Source organism: Aegilops tauschii, chromosome 3 (genome assembly GCF_002575655.3).
Source record: "Aegilops tauschii subsp. strangulata cultivar AL8/78 chromosome 3, Aet v6.0, whole genome shotgun sequence".
In the NCBI taxonomy this organism is placed as follows: Eukaryota; Viridiplantae; Streptophyta; class Magnoliopsida; order Poales; family Poaceae; genus Aegilops; species Aegilops tauschii.
The window spans coordinates 592,709,318-592,731,365 of NC_053037.3; the positions used below are offsets into that span (position 1 = coordinate 592,709,318).

The 22,048-nt window shown below is 43.5% G+C and overlaps 1 long non-coding RNA gene across 1 annotated transcript; it reads left to right on the forward strand.

The window, feature by feature from the left end:
* The first annotated feature begins 5,461 nt into the window (after nt 1-5,461).
* LOC141042535 (uncharacterized) lies at nt 5,462-9,027 on the forward strand. The gene is made up of 3 exons (XR_012205702.1): nt 5,462-6,618; nt 7,418-7,508; nt 8,743-9,027. It is a non-coding gene; the product is annotated as an uncharacterized lncRNA (long non-coding RNA).
* The last annotated feature ends 13,021 nt before the right edge of the window (nt 9,028-22,048 follow it).

The following is a 22,048-nucleotide window of genomic DNA, read 5'->3' on the forward strand; positions in this document are numbered from 1 at the left end:
ATTTTTGCATTAGTCGCAAATTAGCCAAAGAAAAGAAAGGGTCTAATGGAAATTACCCTTTTTTAACCAAGAGATGAAACCGGGAAATTCGGCTCCTTGTTTTGCCAGAAGCTCATACTCTTCGACGGAATCCTTTTGGATCACCGCTCCATACGAGAATATGGCGATGTATCGACTGCATCAAATATCCAGGAATAAGAGAAGTTCAAAGGAATTAGAAGTTGTGAAACAATGTACCGAGATCATACTCGATGTATGGCCGCACTTCTGTTAGGTTGTTGAAGAGATACAGCAAAATGGTCCACCATTCTTCAACATCCAACGTTACTGGTTTCCAACCACCGGCTGGTGCGAGATTCCCTTTGAACAGGCTGATGTTGGATTGACCCTTTGGAGGTTCGTCAGCATTGTACCGAGGCTTCGGATTATTCAAATGATGATTTTTGGCTTCGTAGTATGCTGTCACGAAGTTTGCCGCCTCCTCAGTGATGAATGCCTCCGCCATCGATGCTTCTATTCTACGTTTATTTTTACATTTTGCTCGAAGCGTGTTCTGCATCCTCTCAGTTGAGTAGCACCAACGATTTTGCACGGGCCCCCCCCAATCGTGCCTCGGTCAGGAGATGCAAAATCAAGTGTTGCATTGGATTAAAGAAGCTTGGCGGAAAGATCTTCTCTAACTTGCAGATCAACTCCTCGCCAACTGTTCCATTTCTTCTAGGAGGCCAGGCGATAGTTCTTTCGCACAAAGAACACGGAAGAAATAGCTCAGCTCTTCCAGTACTAGCCATTCATCCTCAGGGATGAAGCCACGCAACATCACCGGCATTATCCGCTCAATCCATATGTACCAATCATGACTTTTTAGACCAAATATTTTCAATTTTTGAAGACTCGCTCCCCTCTTTAGATTTGCTGCATACCCATCGGGGAACATCAACTGCATTTTGACCCACAAAATAATTTCCTTCATAGCTGGCCTTCCAAGATTGAACCATCCCTTTCGCTTCGTCCAGTTGATCCCCTTTCCTTTCGGTTCTTTCATGTTTTGTAACAGTCTATCACATAGCTTCTCTTGATCGACTCTAGCCTTAGTATTATCCTTTGATTTCCCCTCTATGCCGAACAATGTACCAAAACTGGCTTCGGCGATATTCTTTTCAGTGTGCATCACGTTGATGTTGTGTGGGCAAAGGAGGTCTTTGAAGTAAGGCAGATCCCAGAAGCATGTCTTGTGAGTCCAGGCGTGTTCCTTATTATACCCCTTGAAATACCCTAGACGCTCTGGATCTGGCTCGAGAGCATTTAACTGATCTAGGGTCTGTTGGCCTGTCAACGCATGTGGTGCAGAGTGTTTGACAACTCTACCTTTGATGAAGTTCTTCTTGTCTTTCCTGAACTTATGGCCAGGATGTAGAAACGGTCTACGCAAGTCGAAGCAACTATACTTGCGCCCTGCCGTCAGCCAACGAAACTCAAGAGCTCCCTTGCATGTGGGGCATGGGAACCTTCCATGCAGACACCAGCCAATGAATAGCGCATACGCCGGCAAGTCATGCGTCGAGTACATGTACCAGGCACGCATTTTGAAGTTCTGTTTTCCTAAAGGCGTTGTATGTCTTGAACCCATTATCCCAAGCTTCTTGCAATTCGTCCTTAAGCGGCTGCATGTACACATTCATATTCTTCCCCGATAGTTGGGCCCTGGAATTATCAACGTCAGGAAAATATTCTTTCTTTGCATAATCTGCCCGGGGGGAGATTGAGTGGAATGACAAACACGGGCCAACAGTTGTATGGGGCTGCCATCTGACCAAACACACTGAACCCATCTGTGCTGATGGCGACTCGATGATGCCTTGGATCTGCCTTTTTTCCTTATGTAATGCATCAAAGCGCTTCCACGCTTCACCATCCAATGTGTGCACCATCATCACATTCCCATCTGCTTCTAGTTCGGTTCTTTTGCCCATTTTGTGCCATGTCATCTGTCTGGCCGTCTCTTCGACCATGAAAAGACGTTGAAGTCTTGGTACGATTGGCATATACCGAAGAACATTAACGGGTATTTTGGTCTGCGTCTTCTCACCCATACCGTTGTCTACCACAACATACCTGGAAGAATTGCAAATGGGACAATAGTACAAGTCCTCATACTGAAGCCTAAATAAGACACATGCTTTCTCATAGGCATGTATCTTCTCATAGGGCATCTTAAGAGCACGGAGGATTTTGTCTGACTAGTACAGGTTTGGAGGTAGCACATGGCCTTTGGGTAGAAATCGTCTGAATACTGTCATCATCGCGTCGTAGCATTCTCTGCCCAAGTTGAATTGAGCCTTCAAAGCCATTATTTGTGAGATGGCATCCAGCTGACAAAGCTCAGTGTGCTCGTGGAGAGGACGTTTTGAGGACTCCAACATTTCAGTGAAGGCCTTTGCAGATTCCTCCATCTCCTCGTCCGAGTCCCAAGCATCATCAAAGTCTTGCACCATGTCAGCGGTCCCGGTACCATGCTCGTCGGTGTGACGACGAACCTCGGCTCTGGCATGTTGGGCAGACTCACCATGTAATGTCCAGACCGGTGTAACCAGGTGTAAAACCAAACTTCTGCAGGTCTTTACTCATTTCAAGCTCGTCCCTCTTTTTATAGTTGTCGCAACGGGCAGAGGGGCACCAGCTAAATTCCTGGCCATTTGCAAATGCGGCTTTAACAAACCCCTTGGTTTTTGTTAACCATTCATCAGTCCAAACTTTCTGACTAGTGTAACTGATGTACATCCATGCATGATCACTCATATTGACTTCCTACTGGACACACAAGAAATATATACATAATTAAGCAAACCATATCCATCAGTTAATGGAGTTTGTTAGTTTTATTACGTCCATGCAACCTACACGCTAATAGGTAAAGATAGGTCCTAATCCAACCCGAGCATGTGTAGATCGGGTTCGTTTTCCCATGCTCTGCTCCGGATCCGATGCAAAATTTCGGCAGCACCTCCCCGCTGTTCTCCTGATACACGTCTCGGCAATAAACAGAGAGAATGTGTATCCGAAGAACAATAGGGAGGCACTGACGAAATTCTGCATCGGATCCGGAGCTGAGCATATGGGAAAACGAACCCAATCTACACATACTCGGGCTGTCCATGAATAACGTTGGACAATTCGAAAGAATCATGATTATAAATATGCAAATGCATGCATATTTATAGATAAACCCTTTCGAACGGGAGACGCATAGTGGTTACGCATACTGATGATTGACACCTATAGCTAGCAAGTTTCATTGGCACAAAGACCGGAACAGAGCAAATGAAGGGGGGAGGAGGAGATGTCATTTGTGCTCACCAACGAACGCAGGGGCGGAGCTCGTCGAACACTAGACCCTCGCAGCGACGAAATACCTGCATATTTAAATCGAAAGATGAGTAACATAGCAAGTATTTGACACCGACGGCCACATGTACCTCGCACTGGCGATACTTGCTATTTACAGTACCATCGACACCGAGGAACCCTCTAACCCGCTCGTCCCCGGGTAAACTAAATAGCAACTACCATCGGTGCAAGGTACATGAGGCGGTCGGCGTTGAACACTAGATCCACATCCCACAAGTGAAGCTGACGCCCGGCATCCCGCAACAATAGTTCTGGTGGCCAATGACGGTCGAACACCTTGGCGAATTTGTCTGGCAGCCTCTGCGATGAGGATTAAAGCCAAGTTTTGAAATTTCAAACAACCAAACCGACTTGAGTTTGTTTGGGTGTTTCAAGTTTCAACACTTAGCTTTCAATTGTCATCTCTGAGGCTGCCAGACAAATTTGCAATGGTGTTCGACCGCCATCGACACCGAGAACTGTTGCTACTGGACGCAGGACCCCTGTGTCACTTGTGGGACGTGGATGTAGTATTCGACACCGACGGCCACATGTACCTTGCACTGACGATACTTGCTATTTAGGGTACCATCGACACCGAGGAACCCTCTTTTTCTTCTTCTTCTTCTTCTTCTTCTTCTTCTTCTTCTTCTTCTTTCTCTTTTTTTTTCCTTTTCTTCTTCTTCTTCTTCTTCTTCTTCTTCTTCTTCTCCTTCTTCCTCTTCTTAAACCTAGCACTAACCTAAAACAAAACAGGAAAAACCTACACCTAAACCTAGCACTAACCTAAACCTAAGAACTCAAAACTACACCTAAACCTAGCACTAACCTAAACCTAAAAACTCAAAACTACACCTATTAAACCTAGCACTAACCTAAAACAAATCAAGAAAATAGAGAACAAAAAAGTTGGAAAAAACAGAAAAAATTACCTCTTGCTCCGGCGGGAGGGGCGGCGCAGGGGCCGTGGGGAGGAGGACGGCAGCAGGGTGGGGCGGCGCAGGGACCTCGGGGAGGGGTCCGGCATCGGGGCGGCCTGGCGCAGGCCACTCCGGCGACGGGGCGCGGCAGGGCGACGAGGCGCGGCGGGGCGACGGGGCGCTGCGGGGCGGCGGGGCGACGGGGCGGGGATGACCGGCGGTGGCGACAGAGGAGAGAGGCGGGCGCACGGGAGGGAGGAAGAGAGAGAAAGAGAGAGGGGGAGACGACTCGGCCCGTTAAGTGGGCCTTCTTTGCCGTCTGTTAGCAGACGGCAACGAGGGCCACCGTTAGGGCTGGCCCACGTCTCCTCTTTGCCGTCCGCAAGCAGACGGCAAAGGACTAACATTGCCATCCGCCAGCAGACGGCAAAAGCTGGCCCTTTGCCGTCTGCCTTCTAGCTCTTTGCCGTCAGCTGGCCGACGGCAAAGAAGCAGCTGACGGCAAATAGCATTTTTGTTGTCTGCCCTTTCTTTACCGTCCGCTTTGTGGAAGCGGACGGCAAAGCGCTCATTGCCGTCAGCTGGCGGACGGCAAAATGCTAGATTCCACTAGTGTATGGGAACTTGACTACGGACATGATTTTAAGGTCCCTTTGTTTAAGTGCAAATGGGTCAATCTGTCAGGAGGCGGGTGTAACGCCCCGAGACCGACGCTCCAGACGCCTGCCATGTTTTGCGTGACCGTCGTGTGTTTTATTTGTTTGTTGCATTTCATCATGTCATCATGAGCATTGCATCTACATGTTTTCATAAAGTTTGCATCCGCTCGCAGTTGCCGCGTCCCTCCTCGCCTCCATTGACCTTTCTCAGTCCAACCGTTCTTTTGTTGTCCGACCATTTGACCCTGTCTGCACAGTGCACTGACCCCCTCACGTGCGCCCGGAAGTTGTCCCGAACCCGACCCGCTCTGTCATGACCGTTGGGTCCGGATTATCTCCAAACATCTATAAAACATCTCCGTTCTTTTAATTGGACTTCCTAACCTATATTTTCTCAGCCGTCCGATTACGATCACAGGGATCCGATAGACCCTGCCCTAATCCCCTTGCTATATAAACTAGACCCTAACCCTAAATTTTAGGAGCAATGTCCCATCCATTCCCCTCCCCGCCGCCACCTACCTACCTTCTTCCTCGGGATCTCCTACCGATCCAAAAATCTTCATAGTTTTCTCCACCCAACCAACCACCGCCGCAGCCTCCGACCACCTCCGTCAGGCCAGACCACGCCTCCCCTTATTTCTCCTTCCTCCATCTGTTTTTCTCCCTCACGCAGTTCTCTCCCTCTCTCTGAACCTTCACAGGAGCCATGGCCGAAGCTTCAAGCGCTGCCCGTCTCGTCTCCATCCGAAGCCGCCCTGGCCTCGGATCCGTTGGGTCCCGGCCATCCCCGTCGTTGCCGGACCTCCTCAGCTCGCCGGAGCCCCAAGACCCGCGCCAAGTCCCTGCCGCTGCCTGCCATCACTCTATCTGGACGGAAATCAGCCTCCCGAGGGAGCTCGTCGTCGCCCCGTGCACTGCTTCCCGGAGTTCTTCACCGCGAGGCCTTCTTCGAGCCGTGGCGCGCCAAGGTCTTCGTCACCTCGCCTCCCTCGCCTCGCTGCGTCATCGCCGCGGCAACAGCAGTAGTTCGCAAGCCCCGGCACCGCTCCTCCTCTGCGCGCCCGTCGCTGCTCCTCGAGCCCCTCTGCTCCACCCTGCACCGAGCGACAAGACACGCCGTCGCGCGTTGACCCATCCTCTGCCTCGCTCTAAGGTCGCCTGAGCCTCACCTCCAGGACCCCGCGCCGCTGGAGAAAACCAGCGCCCGCCGTCGCCGGCGACCGAACCATCACGCTGTCCCCTGGCCCTTGCCTTTTCCTTCTGTTTCTTCTCGCTGTCTCTCCTCTCTAAACTCTGTCGCTCTCTGCGTTTGTTCACAGGAGCATGCCCCTACACCGAGCCGTCCCCGACCTCCATCTCGCTTCCCACGCCGCCGCCTTGCTCCGCCCTCGCCGTTGTCCCGCCGGTGAACAGCACCAGCAGGTCGTCCTCGCCGCCCCTCCTGTTCGTCTCGACCGCAAGTCCCGCGCCTGCTGGCTTCCTCTGCTTCGAGCGACAGGACGAGCGCCTCCCCGTCGTTGACCCGATATGGCTCTAGCGTGGAGAAGCGCCAAGGCCCAGCTCGCCCTTCATCTCGCCTTCGCCCGTTGACCGCGGCCCAGCGTGCCCTTGCAGGCCTCCCTCTGCACCGACCCGGGCCATGGCCCATGGTGAGAAACCCCCCGGCGCCTCCTTTTTCCCCTTCTGTTGGGCCTGCTCCAGCCAGTTTCGGCCTGTTTAGGTTTTTTATCGGTCCGGCAAATTTGTCTAATTATCCAGTGAATTACAGTTTGCAGAAAAACCCCTAGAGTTCATGCATTTAATAACTCACAAGTGGTGCATCATATGTAAAAATTTATATATGTAAAATGCTTAGGATTTCATCTAGTTTCACATTATGCCACTTTCATCCATGTTTGAAATGTTTAAAATGTTGTTTGATTAAATTTGCTCAAATAACATACTAAAATGATTTATTTCATAACTAATTAACCGTAGCTCCAAATTTAATAAACTTTATATGTAAATGGGGTAGAAAAATGCCTAGTTTAACATGGTGCACTTTATTTTGATGTTTAACAACATTCAAATTGTGTTTAGGGAAGAACAGTAGCAAATTCAAAATATGCATATGAGGATTTTCCGGAATTGTTGTTTGTTGTTCCGGCCTCATTTAAACTTGCCTAAATAGATAGTTTACTTATGCTTCACCTTTTGCCATGTTTAACAACATTTAATATTGTTGGGTACATAACCGAGAGAGAACTAAATAATCGTATGTGGTGTTTCGTCAATATGCAACGAGTTGCATATTGAGCTCCACTTAATTTGTAGTATTGTTTGTGCATTTTGCTATGCCATGCCTCATTAAATCGGACATGCATCATACTTGATTCTGCATCATGCCATGTTCATGTGATGGTTGTTTACTATGTTGTTTGTTTCTTTCCGGGTTCCTTCTCTCGTTAGCTTCGGTTTCGTTCCGGAGTTGTGAGGATTCGTTCGACTACGTCTGCTTGTCTTCTTCATGGACTCGTTCTTCTTCCTAGCGGGATCTCAGGCGAGATGACCATACCCTTGAAATCACTTCTATCTTTGCTTGCTAGTTGTTCGCTCTATTGCTATGCCGCGCTACCTACCACTTGCTATATCATGCCTCCCATATTGCCATGTCAAGTCTCTAGCCCACCTTTCCTAGCAAACCGTTGTTTGGCTATGTTACTGCTTTTGCTCAGCCCCTCTTATAGCGTTCTTAGTTGCAGGTGAAGATGAAGTTTGTTCCTTGTTGGAACATGGATATGTTGGGATATCACAATATCTCTTATTTAAATTAATGCATCTATATACTTGGTAAACGGTGGAAGGCTCGGCCTTATGCCTGGTGTTTTGTTCCACTCTTGCTGCCCTAGTTTCCGTCGTACCGGTGTTATGTTCCTTGATTTTGCGTTCCTTACGCGGCTGGGTGATTTATGGGACCCCCTTGACAGTTCGCTTTGAATAAAACTCCTCCAGCAAGGCCCAACCTTGGTTTTACCATTTGCCTACCTAAGCCTTTTTCCCTTGGATTCTGCAGACTCAAGGGTCATCTTTATTTTAAACCCCCGGGCCAGTGCTCCTCTGAGTGTTGGTCCAACCCGTCAGTCGCCGGTGGCCACCAGGGGCAACTCTGGGCTCGCCTATCGGAAGCTTGGACAATCCGGTGTGCCCTGAGAACGAGATATGTGCAGCTCCTATCGGGATTTGTCGGCACATTCGGGCGGCTTTGTTGGTCTTGTTTTACCATTGTCGAAATGTCTTGTAAACCGGGATTCCGAGACTGATCGGGTCTTCCCAGGAGAAGGAATATCCTTCGTTGACCGTGAGAGCTTATAATGGGCTAAGTTGGGACACCCCTGCAGGGTATAAACTTTCGAGAGCCGTGCCCGCGGTTATGAGGCAGATGGGAATTTGTTAATGTCCGATTGTAGAGAACTTGACACTTGACTTGTTTAAAATACATCAACCGTGTGTGTAACCGTGATGGTCTCTTTTCAGCGGAGTCCGGGAAGTGAACACGGTTCGGGTTATGCATGAACGTAAGTAGTTTCAGGATCACTTCTTGATCATTTCTAGCTTCGCGACCGTTGCGTTGCTCCTCTTCTCGCTCTTATTTGCGTATGTTAGCCACGATATATGCTTAGTGCATGCTGCAGCTCCACCTCATTACCCCATCTTTTCCTATAAGCTTAAATAGTCTTGATCTCGCGGGTGTGAAATTGCTGAGTCCTCGTGACTCACAGATTCTACTAAAACAGTTGCAGGTGCCGATGAGACCAGTGCAGGTGATGCTACCGAACTCAAGTGGTAGTTCGACGAGGACCTTGGTCGTTACTATGTTTCGTTTCCTGTTGATCAGTAGTGGAGCCCAGTTGGGACGATCAGGGATCTAGCATTTGGGGTTGTCTTCTTTTCTTTTGGTTCCGTAGTCGGACCTATGTGTGTACTCTGATTGATGTATGATTTATTTATGTATTGTGTGAAGTGGCAATTGTAAGCCAACTCTTTATCCCATTCTTGTTCATTACATGGGATTGTGTGAAGATGACCCTTCTTGCGACAAAACCACAATGCGGTTATGCATCTAAGTCGTGCCTCGACACGTGGGAGATATAGCCGCATCGTGGGCGTTACAGCGGGGTAGACCCACAGTACGGAATGACAATAGTGGATCTGAACAATCTTGGGTACACAGACGAAACGTTCATCCTAGCCAATGATGTGCTGCAGGTTTTCTATGTGAAGGACATGTCTACCAAACCGAGAAAAAGAAAAGGTAAGGAAGTGAACACATCATACGATGAGCCAAAGCGCCATATAGTTCTTTCAGGAAAAAGAGACATCGCGGGAGTGGAGGGCAAGACAGACTTGTCCGAAGATTATGAAAAGTTTCATGAAATTCCTCCCTTCAAAGTGAAGGCTGACCCAAGTACCCTGTTAAACGATGAAGATTATCCATGGTTACGGCGCAATAAGCAAAGGACAGAAGCGAAGAAAAAGTGAAGACTTTCTCTCCACGACTATTATGATTATGCCTTTGATCTAGAATATCACTGCAGTTACATGTGAAGAAATGAAATGCCTTTTGTAACAGACGAGTTTTCGTCAGAAACCCTGATACTTCGAAAGAGATTGTCCGTTTTGTACGTGAAGTGCATCCAGTTTTTGCCGTAACCCTCTCAACTTTTTAGCACATGCTATGTGGGTGAAATTATGATACCATGCCAACTTTAAAGCTCTTCAGAGTTCATTTGAATTGCTTTTCAATTTCAGGGTCATTTAGCTCAAAAAAATCACTAAATGCATGAAAAATAACAAATGAAGTCAGAAAGGGTTGAAAAATGATGATGTGGCTTTGAATGGTTCATTTTGAACACACAAAAAGTCTGGAGTTCAAATAAGTTCAAAAAAATGAAATCCCTTTGTCACAAATGAGTTTTCGTCCGAAACCCTAATACTTCGAAAGAGATTGTCCATTTTGTACACGAAGTACATCTAGTTTTTGCCTTACCCCTCTCAACTTTTTAGCACATGCTATGTGGGTGAAATGATGATACCATGCCAACTTTAAACCTCTTCAGAGTTCATCTGAAGTGCTTTTCAACTTCAGGGTCATTTAGCTCAATAAAATCTGTAAATGCATGAAAAATAACAAATGAAGTCAGAAAGGGTTGAAAAATGATGATGTGGCTTTGAATGGTTCATTTTGAACACACACACAAAGTCTGGAGTTCAAATAAGTTCAAAAAAATAAAACCCCTTTGTAACAAATGAGTTTTCGTACGAAACCCTGATACTTCGAAAGAGATTGTCCATTTTGTACACGAAGTGCATCCAGTTTTTGCCGTAACCCTCTCAACTTTTTAGCACATGCTATGTGGGTGAAATGAGGATACCATGCCAACTTTAAACCTCTTCAGAGTTCATCTGAAGTGCTTTTCAATTTCAGGGTCATTTAGCTCAAAAAATCAGTAAATGCATGAAAAATAACAAATGAAGTGAGGAAGGGTTGAAAAATGATGATGTGGCTTTGAATGGTTCATTTTGAACACACAAAAAGTCTGGAGTTCAAATAAGTTCAAAAAAATGAAATCCCTTTGTAACAGATGTGTTTTCGTCCGAAACCCTGATACTTCGAAAGAATGAACTAGAAAGCATTAATGAAACTCTAATAGCAAAAGGAATCAACTAAAAAACTTTTATAAACCTGTAGTATTATTGAAACTAAAATTATATAAAATTTATCCAACTAAAATTATCAAAGTATTTTCTGTTCAAAACATTAAAACCAAAAAGAGTTCTCATAAAATAAATAAAAAAGCAAAAAATAAAATAAAATAAATAAGTAGAAATAAAAGAAAATAAACTTCAATTAAATCAAATAAAATAAACTTTAATAAAATACATAAAAATAGAAACAGTAAGTATTTTATTGTAAATAGAAACAAAATATAATAAATAAAGCAAACAAGAAAACAAGAAAACTGGAAAAATAAAAATAAAAAATGCCACCTATTGGGCCACCACGGCCTGAATACGACGAGAAACCCAACCATCGGCTAGGATTCAGGCCTGCAGCAGTCCTAGTAGGCCCACGGGCAGGGAGTGACAAAGTAGGCCCGAAAGCCTGCAATTGAGAGGAGCTCGAGAGGGTGGGCGCATCAGCGCTTATAAACCATTCTCGAGCTCTCTCAACTAGCGAGGTGGGACTAAACATCCCACCGCACCGCGCCAGCGCAAGGCCTTTGGTCCCGGTTGGCGCTACCAACCGGGACGTAAGGGTGCTACCTCTTGAGCACTGCGTTGGTTTTCCCTAGAAGAGGAAAGGGCGATGCAGTAAAGTAGCGCAAGTATTTCCCTCAGTTTTTGAGAACCAAGGTATCAATCCAGTAGGAGATCACGCACGAGTCCCTCACACCTACACAAACAAATAAGAACCTTGCAACCAACGCGATAAAGAGTTTGTCAATCCCTCAACGGTCGCTTACGAGAGTGAGATCTGATAGATATGATAAGATAATATTTTTGGTATTTTTATGATAAAGATGCAAAGTAAAATAAAAGGCAATAAAAATAACTAAGTGTTGGAAGATTAATATGATGGAAAATAGACCCGGGGGCCATAGGTTTCACTAGTGGCTTCTCTCAACAGCATAAGTATTACGGTGGGTGAACAAATTACTGTTGAGCAATTTATAGAATTGAGCATAGTTATGAGAATATCTAGGTATGATCATGTATATAGGCATCATGTCCGCGACAAGTAGACCGAAACGATTCTGCATCTACTATTACTCCACACATCGACCGCTATCCAGCATGCATCTAGAGTATTAAGTTCATAAGAACAGAGTAATGCTTTAAGTAAGATGACATGATGTAGAGGGATAAACTCATGCAATATAATATAAACCCCATTTTTTATCCTCGATGGCAACAATACAATACGTGCCTTGCTGCCCCAGCTGTCACTGGGAAAGGACACCGCAAGATTGAACCCAAAGCTAAGCACTTCTCCCATTGCAAGAAAGATCAATCTAGTAGGCCAAACCAAACTGATAATTCGAAGAGACTTGCAAAGATAACCAATCATACATAAAAGAATTCAGAAGAGATTCAAATATTGTTCATAGATAAACTTGATCATAAACCCACAATTCATCGGTCTGAACAAACACACCGCAAAAAGAGATTACATCGAATAGATCTCCACAAGAATTTGGAGAACTTTGTATTGAGATCCAAAGTGAGAGAAGAAGCCATCTAGCTAATAACTATGGACCCAAAGGTCTGAGGTAAACTACTCACACATCATCGAAGAGGCTATGATGTTGATGTAGAAGCCCTCCTTATCAATGCCCCCTCCGGCGGAGCGCCGGAAAAGGCCCCAAGATGGGATCTCACGGGTACAGAAGGTTGCGGCGGTGGAATTAGGTTTTTGGCTCCGTATCTGATAGTTTGGGGGTACGTAGGTATATATAGGAGGAAGAAGTATGTCGGTGGAGCAACGTGGGCCCCACGAGGGTGGAGGGCGCGCCTGGGGGTGTAGCCGCGCCCCCTGCCTCGTGCTCTCCACGTTGATTGCTTTGCATAGACTCCAAGTCCTCTAGATCATGTTTGTTCCGAAAATATCGTTCCCGAAGGTTTCATTCCATTTGGACTCCGTTTGATATTCTTTTTCTGCGAAACACTGAAATAGGCAAAAAACAGCAATTCGGGCTGGGCCTCCGGTTAATAGGTTAGTCCCAAAAATAATATAAAAGTGTATAATAAAGCCCGTTAATCATCCAAAACAGAATATAATATAGCATGGAACAATCAAAAATTATAGATATGTTGGAGACGTATCAAGCATCCCCAAGCTTAATTCCTACTCGTCCTCGAGTAGGTAATGATAAAAACAGAATTTTTGATGTGGAATGCTTACTTAGCATAATTTTCAATGTAATTCTCTTAATTGTGGTATGAATATTCATATCTGAAAGATTCAAGATAAAAGTTTAATATTGACATAAAAATAATAATACTTCATGCATACTAACCAAGCAATTATGTCTTCTCAAAATAACATGGCCAAGGAAAGTTATCCCTACAAAATCATATAGTCTGGCAATGCTCTATCTTCACCACACAAAGTATTTAAATCATGCACAACCCCGATGACAAGCCAAGCAATTGTTTCATACTTTTGGTGTTCTCAAACTTTTTCAATCTTCACGCAATACATGAGCGTGAGCCATGGACATAGCACTATATGTGGAATAGAATGGTGGTTGTGGAGAAGACAAAAAGGAGAAGATAGTCTCACATTAACTAGGCGTATCAACGGGCTATGGAGATGCCCATCAATAGATATCAATGTGAGTGAGTAGGGATTGCCATGCAACGGATGCACTAGAGCTATAAATATATGAAAGCTCAACAAAAGAAACTAAGTGGGTGTGCATCCAACTCACTTGCCCACGAAGACCTAGGGCATTTTGAGGAAGCCCATCATTGGAATATACAAGCCAAGTTCTATAATGAAAAATTCCCACTAGTATATGAAAGTGATATCATAGGAAACTCTCTATCATGAAGATCATGGTGCTACTTTGAAGCACAAGTGTGGTAAAAGGATAGTAACATTGTCCCTTCTCTCTTTTTCTCTCATTTTTTTATTTGGGCCTTTTATCTTTTTTTTATGGCCTCTTTTTTTTTTCTCTTTTTTTTCGTCTGGAGTCTCATCCCGACTTGTGGGGGAATCATAGTCTCCATCATCCTTTCCTCACTTGGGACAATGCTCTAATAATGATGATCATCACACTTTTATTTACTTACAACTCAACAATTACCACTCAATACTTAGAACAAAAATATGAATCTAGGTGAATGCCTCCGGCGGAGTACCTGGATATTCAATGAATCAAGAGTGACATGTATGAAAGAATTATGAATGGTGGCTTTGCCACAAATACGATGTCAACTACAAGATCATGCAAAGCAATATGACAATGATGAAGCGTGTCATAGTAAACGGAACGGTGGTAAGCTGCATGGCAATATATCTCGGAATGGCTATGGAAATGCCATAATAGGTAGGTATGGTGGCTGTTTTGAGGAAGGTATATGGTGGGTGTATGATACCGGCAAAAAGTGCACGGTATTAGAGAGGCTAGCAATGGTGGAAGGAAGAGAGTGCGTATAATCCATGGACTCAACATTAGTCATAAAGAACTCATATACTTATTGCAAAAATCTACAAGTTATCAAAGCAAAGTATTACGCGCATGCTCCTAGGTGGATAGATTGGTAGGAAAAGACCATCGCTCGTCCCCGACCGCCACTCATAAGGAAGACAATCAATAAATAAATCATGCTCCGACTTCATCACGTAACGGTTCACCATACGTGCATGCTACGGGAATCACAAACTTTAACACAAGTATTCCTCAAATCCACAACTACTCAACTAGCATGACTCTAATATCACCATCTTCATATCTCAAAACAATTATCAAGCATCAAACTTCCCATAGTATTCAACACACTCATAAGGAAAAAAAATTACTAGTCCTGGATGCCTATTACTTTAGGACTAATTTTTCAATTTAAGCAAATTACCATGCTGTTTTGTAGGACTCTCAAAATAAAATAAGTGAAGCATGAGAGAACAATAGTTTCTATAAAGGGACAATTGCATTTTTACCCCTAGTTGGTTCCTACCCACGGGTTTTGCCCTTACTTTTTGAGCTTGCTCAGTTTTGCCCTTACTTTTTCCATCGTGGTCCCTCGAATGCCCTTTGACCATTTGACCAAAACTTTGAAAATTCATAACTAATTCATATGAACTCAGAAAAATGTAAATAAGATATCAAAATGTTCAGATAAACATTACCTTTATGTGCATATCATTTGCATTCAGGACAAAAGCACCCTTTAAACTACCTGAGGTAATTAATGTTATTAACATTATTAAAAATAAAAAGGTATAAACAATATTTTTTTCACGAACAAAAATTACATGCAAATGTACGTGATGTTTTCTGAACATCCAGATATCTTATTTGCATTTTTCTGAGTTCGTATCATCTTGTTAAGAATGTTCTAACGATTTTGACCATTATTTGGAAACTTCATAACAAGTTGATACGAACTGAGAAAAATGCAAATAAGATATCAGGATGTTCAAAAAACATCACCTACACATTTGCATGTAATTTTTATTCATGAAAAAAATATTGTTTATACCTTTTTATTTTTAATAATGTTAATAACATTAATTACCTCAGGTAGTTTAAAGGGTGATTTTGTCCTGAATGCAAATGATATGAACATAAAGGTAATGTTTATCTGAACATTTTGATATCTTATTTGCATTTTTCTGAGTTCATATGAATTAGTTATGAATTTTCAAAGTTTTGGTCAAACGGTCAAAGGGCATTCGAGGGACCTCGACGGAAAAATTAAGGGCAAAACTGAGCAAGCTCGAAAAGTAAGGGAAAAACCCGTGGGTAGGAACCAACTAGGGGTAAAAATGCAATTGTCCCTTCTATAAAACAAATCCACCACCGTGCTCTAAAAGATATAAGTGAAGCACTAGAGCAAAAACTATATAGCTCAAAAGGTATAAGTGAAGCACATAGAGTATTCTAATAAATTCCGAATCATGTGTGTCTCTCTCAAAAGGTGTGTACAGCAAGGATGATTGTGGTAAACTAAAAAGCAAAGACTCAAATCATCCAATACGCTCCAAGCAAAACACTTATCATGTGGTGAATAAAAATATAGCTCCAAGTAAAGTTACCGATGGAAGTAGACGAAAGAGGGGATGCCTTCCAGGGCATCCCCAAGCTTTGGCTTTTTGGTGTCCTTAGATTATCTTGGGGTGCCATGGGCATCCCCAAGCTTAGGCTCTTGCCACTCCTTGTTCCATAATCCATCAAATCTTATACACAAAACTTAACAGAAAATCTCGTGAGCTCCGTTAGCGAAAGAAAACAAAACACCACTTCAAGGTACTGTAATGAACTTATTCTTTATTTATACTGGTTTTAAACCTACTGTATTCCAACTTCTCTATGGTTTATAAACTATTTTACTAGCCATAGATTCATCAAAATAAGCAAACAACACACGAAAAACAAAATCTGTCAAAAACAGAACAGTCTGTAGTAATCTGTAACTAACGCAAACTTCTGGAACTCAAACAAATCTACCAAAATAGGACGACCTAGAAATTTTTTTTATTGATCAGCAGCAACTGGAATCAGTATTTTATCACGTTCTGGTGATTTTTAACAATTGTTTTCGTGAACAGAAAGTTTCTGGAATTTTCAGCAAGATCAAATAACTATCATCCAAGAAGATCCTATAGGTTTAACTTGGCACAAACAATAATTAAAACATAAAAAAAAGTCTAACCAGAGGCTAGATCAAATATTTATTCCTAAACAGAAGAAAAAAACTAAAATAAAATTGGGTTGCCTCCCAACAAGCGCTATCGTTTAACGCCCCTAGCTAGGCATAAAAGCAAGGATAGATCTAGGTATTGCCACCTTTGTTAGGCAACCCATAAGTGGCTCTCATAATAGATTCATATGGTAATTTAATTTTCTTTCTAGGTAAGTGTTACATGCCTTTCCTTAACGGAAATTGGAATCTAATATTCCCTTCCTTCATATCAATAATTGCACCAATCGTTCTAAGGAAAGGTCTACCAAGAATAATAGGACATGAAGGATTGCAATCTATATCAAGAACAATAAAATCTACGGGCACATAATTCCTATTTGCAACAATAAGAACATCATTAATTATTCCCATAGGTTTTTTAATAGTGGAATCCGCAAGGTGTAAGTTTAAAGAGCAATCATCAAATTCGCGGAAACCTAACAAATCACACAAAGTTTTTGGAATCGTGGAAACACTAGCACCCAAATCAAAAAAAGCATACCATTCATGATATTTGATTTTAATTTTAACAGTAGGTTCCCACTCATCATAAAGTTTTCTAGGGATAGAAACTGCCAACTCAAGTTTTTCTTATAAGATTGCATCAAAGCATCGACGATATGTTTAGTAAAAGCTTTATTTTGGCTATAAGCATGAGGAGAATTTAGCACGGATTGCAACAAGGAAATACAATCTATCAAATACCAATTATCATAATTAAATTCCTTGAAATCCAAAATAGTGGGTTTATTAATATCTAGAGTTTTGATCTCTTCAATCTCACTTTTACCAATTTTTGCATCAAGATCTAAAGACTCCGAATTTTTGGAACGCCTTCTAGGTAAAGGTGGCTCATATTCAGTCCCATAATTATCAAGATTCGTATTGAAAAACAAAGATATAATAGGAGACACATCAATAACTTTTAGATCTTCATCTTTATTTTCATAGAAACTAGACGAACACGCTTTCACAAAGCAATCTTTCTTAGCACGCATCCTAGCGGTTCTTTCTTTGCACTCATCAATGGAAATTCTCATGGCTTTGAGAGACTCATTGATATCATGCTTAGGTGGAATAGATCTAAGTTTCAAAGAATCAACATCAAGAGAAATTCTATCACATTCCTAGCCAATTCATCAACCTTGAGCAATTTTTCTTCAAGCAAAGCATTGAAATTATTTTGTGAATTCATAAACTCCTTAACACTAGTCTCAAATTCAGAGGGCATCTTATTAAAATTTCCATAAGAATTGTTGTAGGAATTACCATAATTATTAGAGGAATTACTAGGGTATGGCCTAGGATTAAAGTTTCCTCTATACGCGTTGTTACCAAAATTATTCCTACCAACAAAATTCACATCCATAGATTCGTTATTATTCTCAATCAAAGTAGACAAAGACATATCATTAGGATAAGAAGAAACACTTTTAATAGCAAATAATTTCATAAGTTCATCCATCTTTCCCCTCAAAACATTAATTTCTTCTATCGCATGCACTTTTTTATTAGTAGATCTTTCGGTGTGCCATTGAGAATAATTAACCATAATATTATCTAGGAGTTTAGTAGCTTCTCCTAAAGTGATTTCCATAAAAAAGTGCCTCCCGCGGCCGAATCTAAAAGATTTCTAGAAGCAAAATTCAATCCGGCATAAAAAATTTGTATAATCATCCAAAGATTCAAACCATGTGTAGGGAAATTACGTATCATTAATTTCATCCTCTCCCAAGCTTGTGCAACATGTTCATTATCAAGTTGCTTAAAATTCATAATATCGTTTCTAAGAGAGATGATTTTAGCGGGAGGAAAATAGTTAGAGATAAAAGCATCTTTGCACTTATTCCATGAATCAATACTATTTTTAGGCAACGACAAAAACCAAACTTTAGCACGATCTCTAAGCAAAAAAGGAAATAGCTTCAATTTAACAATATCATTGTCCACATCTTTCTTCTTTTGCATGTCACATAAATCAACGAAGCTATTTAGATGGGTAGCGGCATCTTCACTAGGAAGGCCGGCGAATTGATCTTTCCTGACAAGATTCAACAAGGCAGCATTAATTTCGCAAGATTCAACACCGGTAAGAGGAGCAATCGGAGTGCGAAGAAAACCATTGTTGTTGGTATTGGCAAAGTCACACAATTTAGTATTATCTTGAGCCATCGTGACAAGCAAGCAATCCAACACACGAGCAAACAAGAAGCAAGCGAAAAAGAGGCGAACGGAAAAGAGAGGACGAATAAAACGGCAAGGGTGAAGTGGGGGAGAGGAAAACGAGAGGCAAATGGCAAATAATGTAATGCGAGGGATAAGAGTTTGTGATGGTTACTTGGTATGTCTTGACTTGACTTGACTTGGCGCAAATCTCCCCGGCAACGGCGCCAGAAATCCTTCTTGCTACCTCTTGAGCACTGCGTTGGTTTTCCCTTTAAGAGGAAAGGGTGATGTAGTAAAGTAGCACAAGTATTTCCCTCAGTTTTTGAGAACCAAGGTATCAATCCAGTAGGGGATCACGCACGAGTCCCTCACACTTACACAAACAAATACGAGAGTGAGATCTGATAGATATGATAAGATAATATTTTTGGTATTTTTATGATAAATATGCAAAGTAAAATAAAAGGCAATAAAAATAACTAAGTGTTGGAAGATTAATATGATGGAAAATAGACCCGGGGGCCATAGGTTTCACTAGTGGCTTCTCTCAAGAGCATAAGTATTACGGTGGGTGAACAAATTACTGTTGAGCAATTGATAGAATTGAGCATAGTTATGAGAATATCTAGGTATGATCATGTATATAGGCATCACATCCGTGACAAGTAGACCGAAGCGATTCTGCATCTACTACTATTACTCCACACATCGACCGCTATCCAGCATGCATCTAGATTATTAAGTTCATAAGAACAGAGTAATGCTTTAAGTAAGATGACATGATGCAGAGGGATAAATTCATGCAATATGATATAAACCCCATCTTTTTATCCTCGATGGCAACAATACAATACGTGCCTTGCTACCCCTGCTGTCACTGGGAAAGGACACCGCAAGATTGAACCCAAAGCTAAGCACTTCTCCCATTGCAAGAAAGATGAATCTAGTAGGCCAAACCAAACAGATAATTCGAAGATACTTGCAAAGATAACCAATCATACATAAAAAGAATTCAGAGGAGATTCAAATATTGTTCATAGATAAACTTGATCATAAACCTACAATTCATCTGTCTCAACAAACACACCGCAAAACAAGATTACATCGAATAGATCTCCACAAGAATCATGGAGAACTTTGTATTGAGATCCAAAGAGAGAGAAGAATCCATCTAGCTAATAACTATGGACCCGAAGGTCTGAGGTAAACTACTCACACATCCTCGGAGAGGCTATGGTGTTGATGTAGAAGCCCTCCGTGATCAATGCCCCCTCCGGCAGAGCGCCGGAAAAGGCCCCAAGATGGGATCTCACGGGTACAGAAGGTTGCGTCTGTGGAATTAGGTTTTTTGCTCCGTATCTGATAGTTTGGGGGTACGTAGGTATATATAGGAGGAAGAAGTACGTCGGTGGAGCAACGTGGGCCCCATGAGGGTGGAGGGCGCGCCTGGGGGGGCAGGCGCGCCCCCCTGCCTTGTGCTCTCCACGTTGATTGCTTTGCGTAGACTCCAAGTCCTGTGGATCATGTTTGTTCCAAAAATCACGTTCCCGAAGGTTTCATCCATTTGGACTCCGTTTGATATTCTTTTTCTTCGAAACACTGAAATAGGCAAAAACAGCAATTCGGGCTGGGCCTCCGGTTAACAGGTTAGTCCCAAAAATAATATAAAAGTGTATTATAAAGCCCGTTAATCATCCAAAACAGAATATAATATAGCACGGAACAATCAAAAATTATAGATACGTTGGAGACGTATCAAAGGGGTGCATTGGTCCCGGTTCGTGGCACCAACCGGGACCAATGCCCCCCTTTAGCCCTGCCTCATCGTCGCCGTTCCCACGCCCGTCGTAGCCGCCGTATACCCCCGCCGCCGTCGCCCTACCTCGTCGTTGCCGTCCCCGCGCCTGTCGTCACCGCCGTCTGCCCCCGCCGCCGTCCCCGCGCCGCCCCTGCCCCGTTGCCATCGCCCTGCCTCGTCTTCGCCGTCCTCGCTATGAGCGCCGCCAGCCCCGATCCCCTCTCTCTTGTGTGAAATTTGTTTTGTATGATTTTTTTTGTATGTATTGATGAATTGATGTATGATTTTTTTTGTTCATAGATCTTTTTTTGTTCATTAAAGTTGTGCACTTTTGTATAGAAACTTAATTTTTTCATATGTACGAAAATGTAGAGTGAAAACGAAAAGTGAGGGGCGAAGTGTTTGCACCGAGTCCACGTCGCACCGAGCACCCGCGGCGAAGCAAGCCTTTTTTCTAAGGTAGTTTTTTTGTTAAAGTGAGGGGCGACGTCGGACAGGACATGAGGGGGCCGGGGACGTCGGAAATGTGATGAGGGGGTGAGCGTCGTTGTCGTCTACCCCTCCCTGATAACATCGACATGAGGGGGGACGTCGGACATGACATGAGGGGGGACGTCGGACATGACATGAGGGGGGACGTCAGAAATGACATGAGGGGGACGTCGAAAAAAAATAAGAAGAAGAAGAAAAAAAGAGGAGAAGAAGAAAGAATTGAGGAGAAGAAGAAAAAATAGATTAAATCTATTTTTTCTCATTCTCCTCTATTCCTTCTTCTTCTCCCTCTTTTTCTTCTTATCCTATTTTTTTCTTCTTCCTCTTCTTAATTTTTATCGGGAACGAGGGTGTCGAGGATCGCCGAGGGTCGAGGGTCGGGAACTAGGGTAGAGGGTCGAGGGTCACCGAGGGGTCGAGGGTCGTCGAGGCCGGTCGAGGGTTTGAGGGTCGAGGGTTCGAGGGTTCTAGTTTCGAGGGTCACCGAGGGGTCGAGGGTCATCGAGACCGGTCGAGGGTCATCGAGGCCGGTCGAGGGTCGAGGGTTTGACGGTCAAGGGTCGAGGGTTCAAGGGTCGAGGGTTCAAGGGTCGAGGGTTCGAGGGTCGTCGAGGGGCCAAGGGTCGAGGGTTCGAGGGTTCTAGGGTCGAGGGTTCGAGGGTTCTAGGGTCGAGGGTTCGAGGGTCGTCGAGGGGCCGAGGATTCGAGGGTCGAGGGTCATCGAGGGGTCGAGGATCGCCGAGGGGTCGAGAGGTTGCCTAGTGTCAAAGTATTGAAAAAATCCATGGCTTCATCATTAGCCGGAAGTAACCGGGGCATGATGGTACGATGTTCTCCAAAGTTATTTTGGAAAGGAGTCCTGGATAGGATAATCCGCCTTTTGGTACAAATTTTAGCAAAGGCCTTCCAAATAGCGATATTCGGATGGCTCTTGCTGTACTTTGTACCAAAAAGCGAATTATCCTACCTGGGAGTCCGTTCCAAAATAACTTTGGAGAGCTTTGTACCATCATGCGCCTGTTACTTTCGCCTAATATTGAAGACATGGTTTTGTTGAATCCTTTGACACTAGACAAACGTGACATGAGGGGGTCGAGGGTCGGGAACTAGGGTAGAGGGTCGTGGATCGCCGAGCGGTCGAGGGTCATGAACTAGGGTAGAGGGTCGAGGGTCGC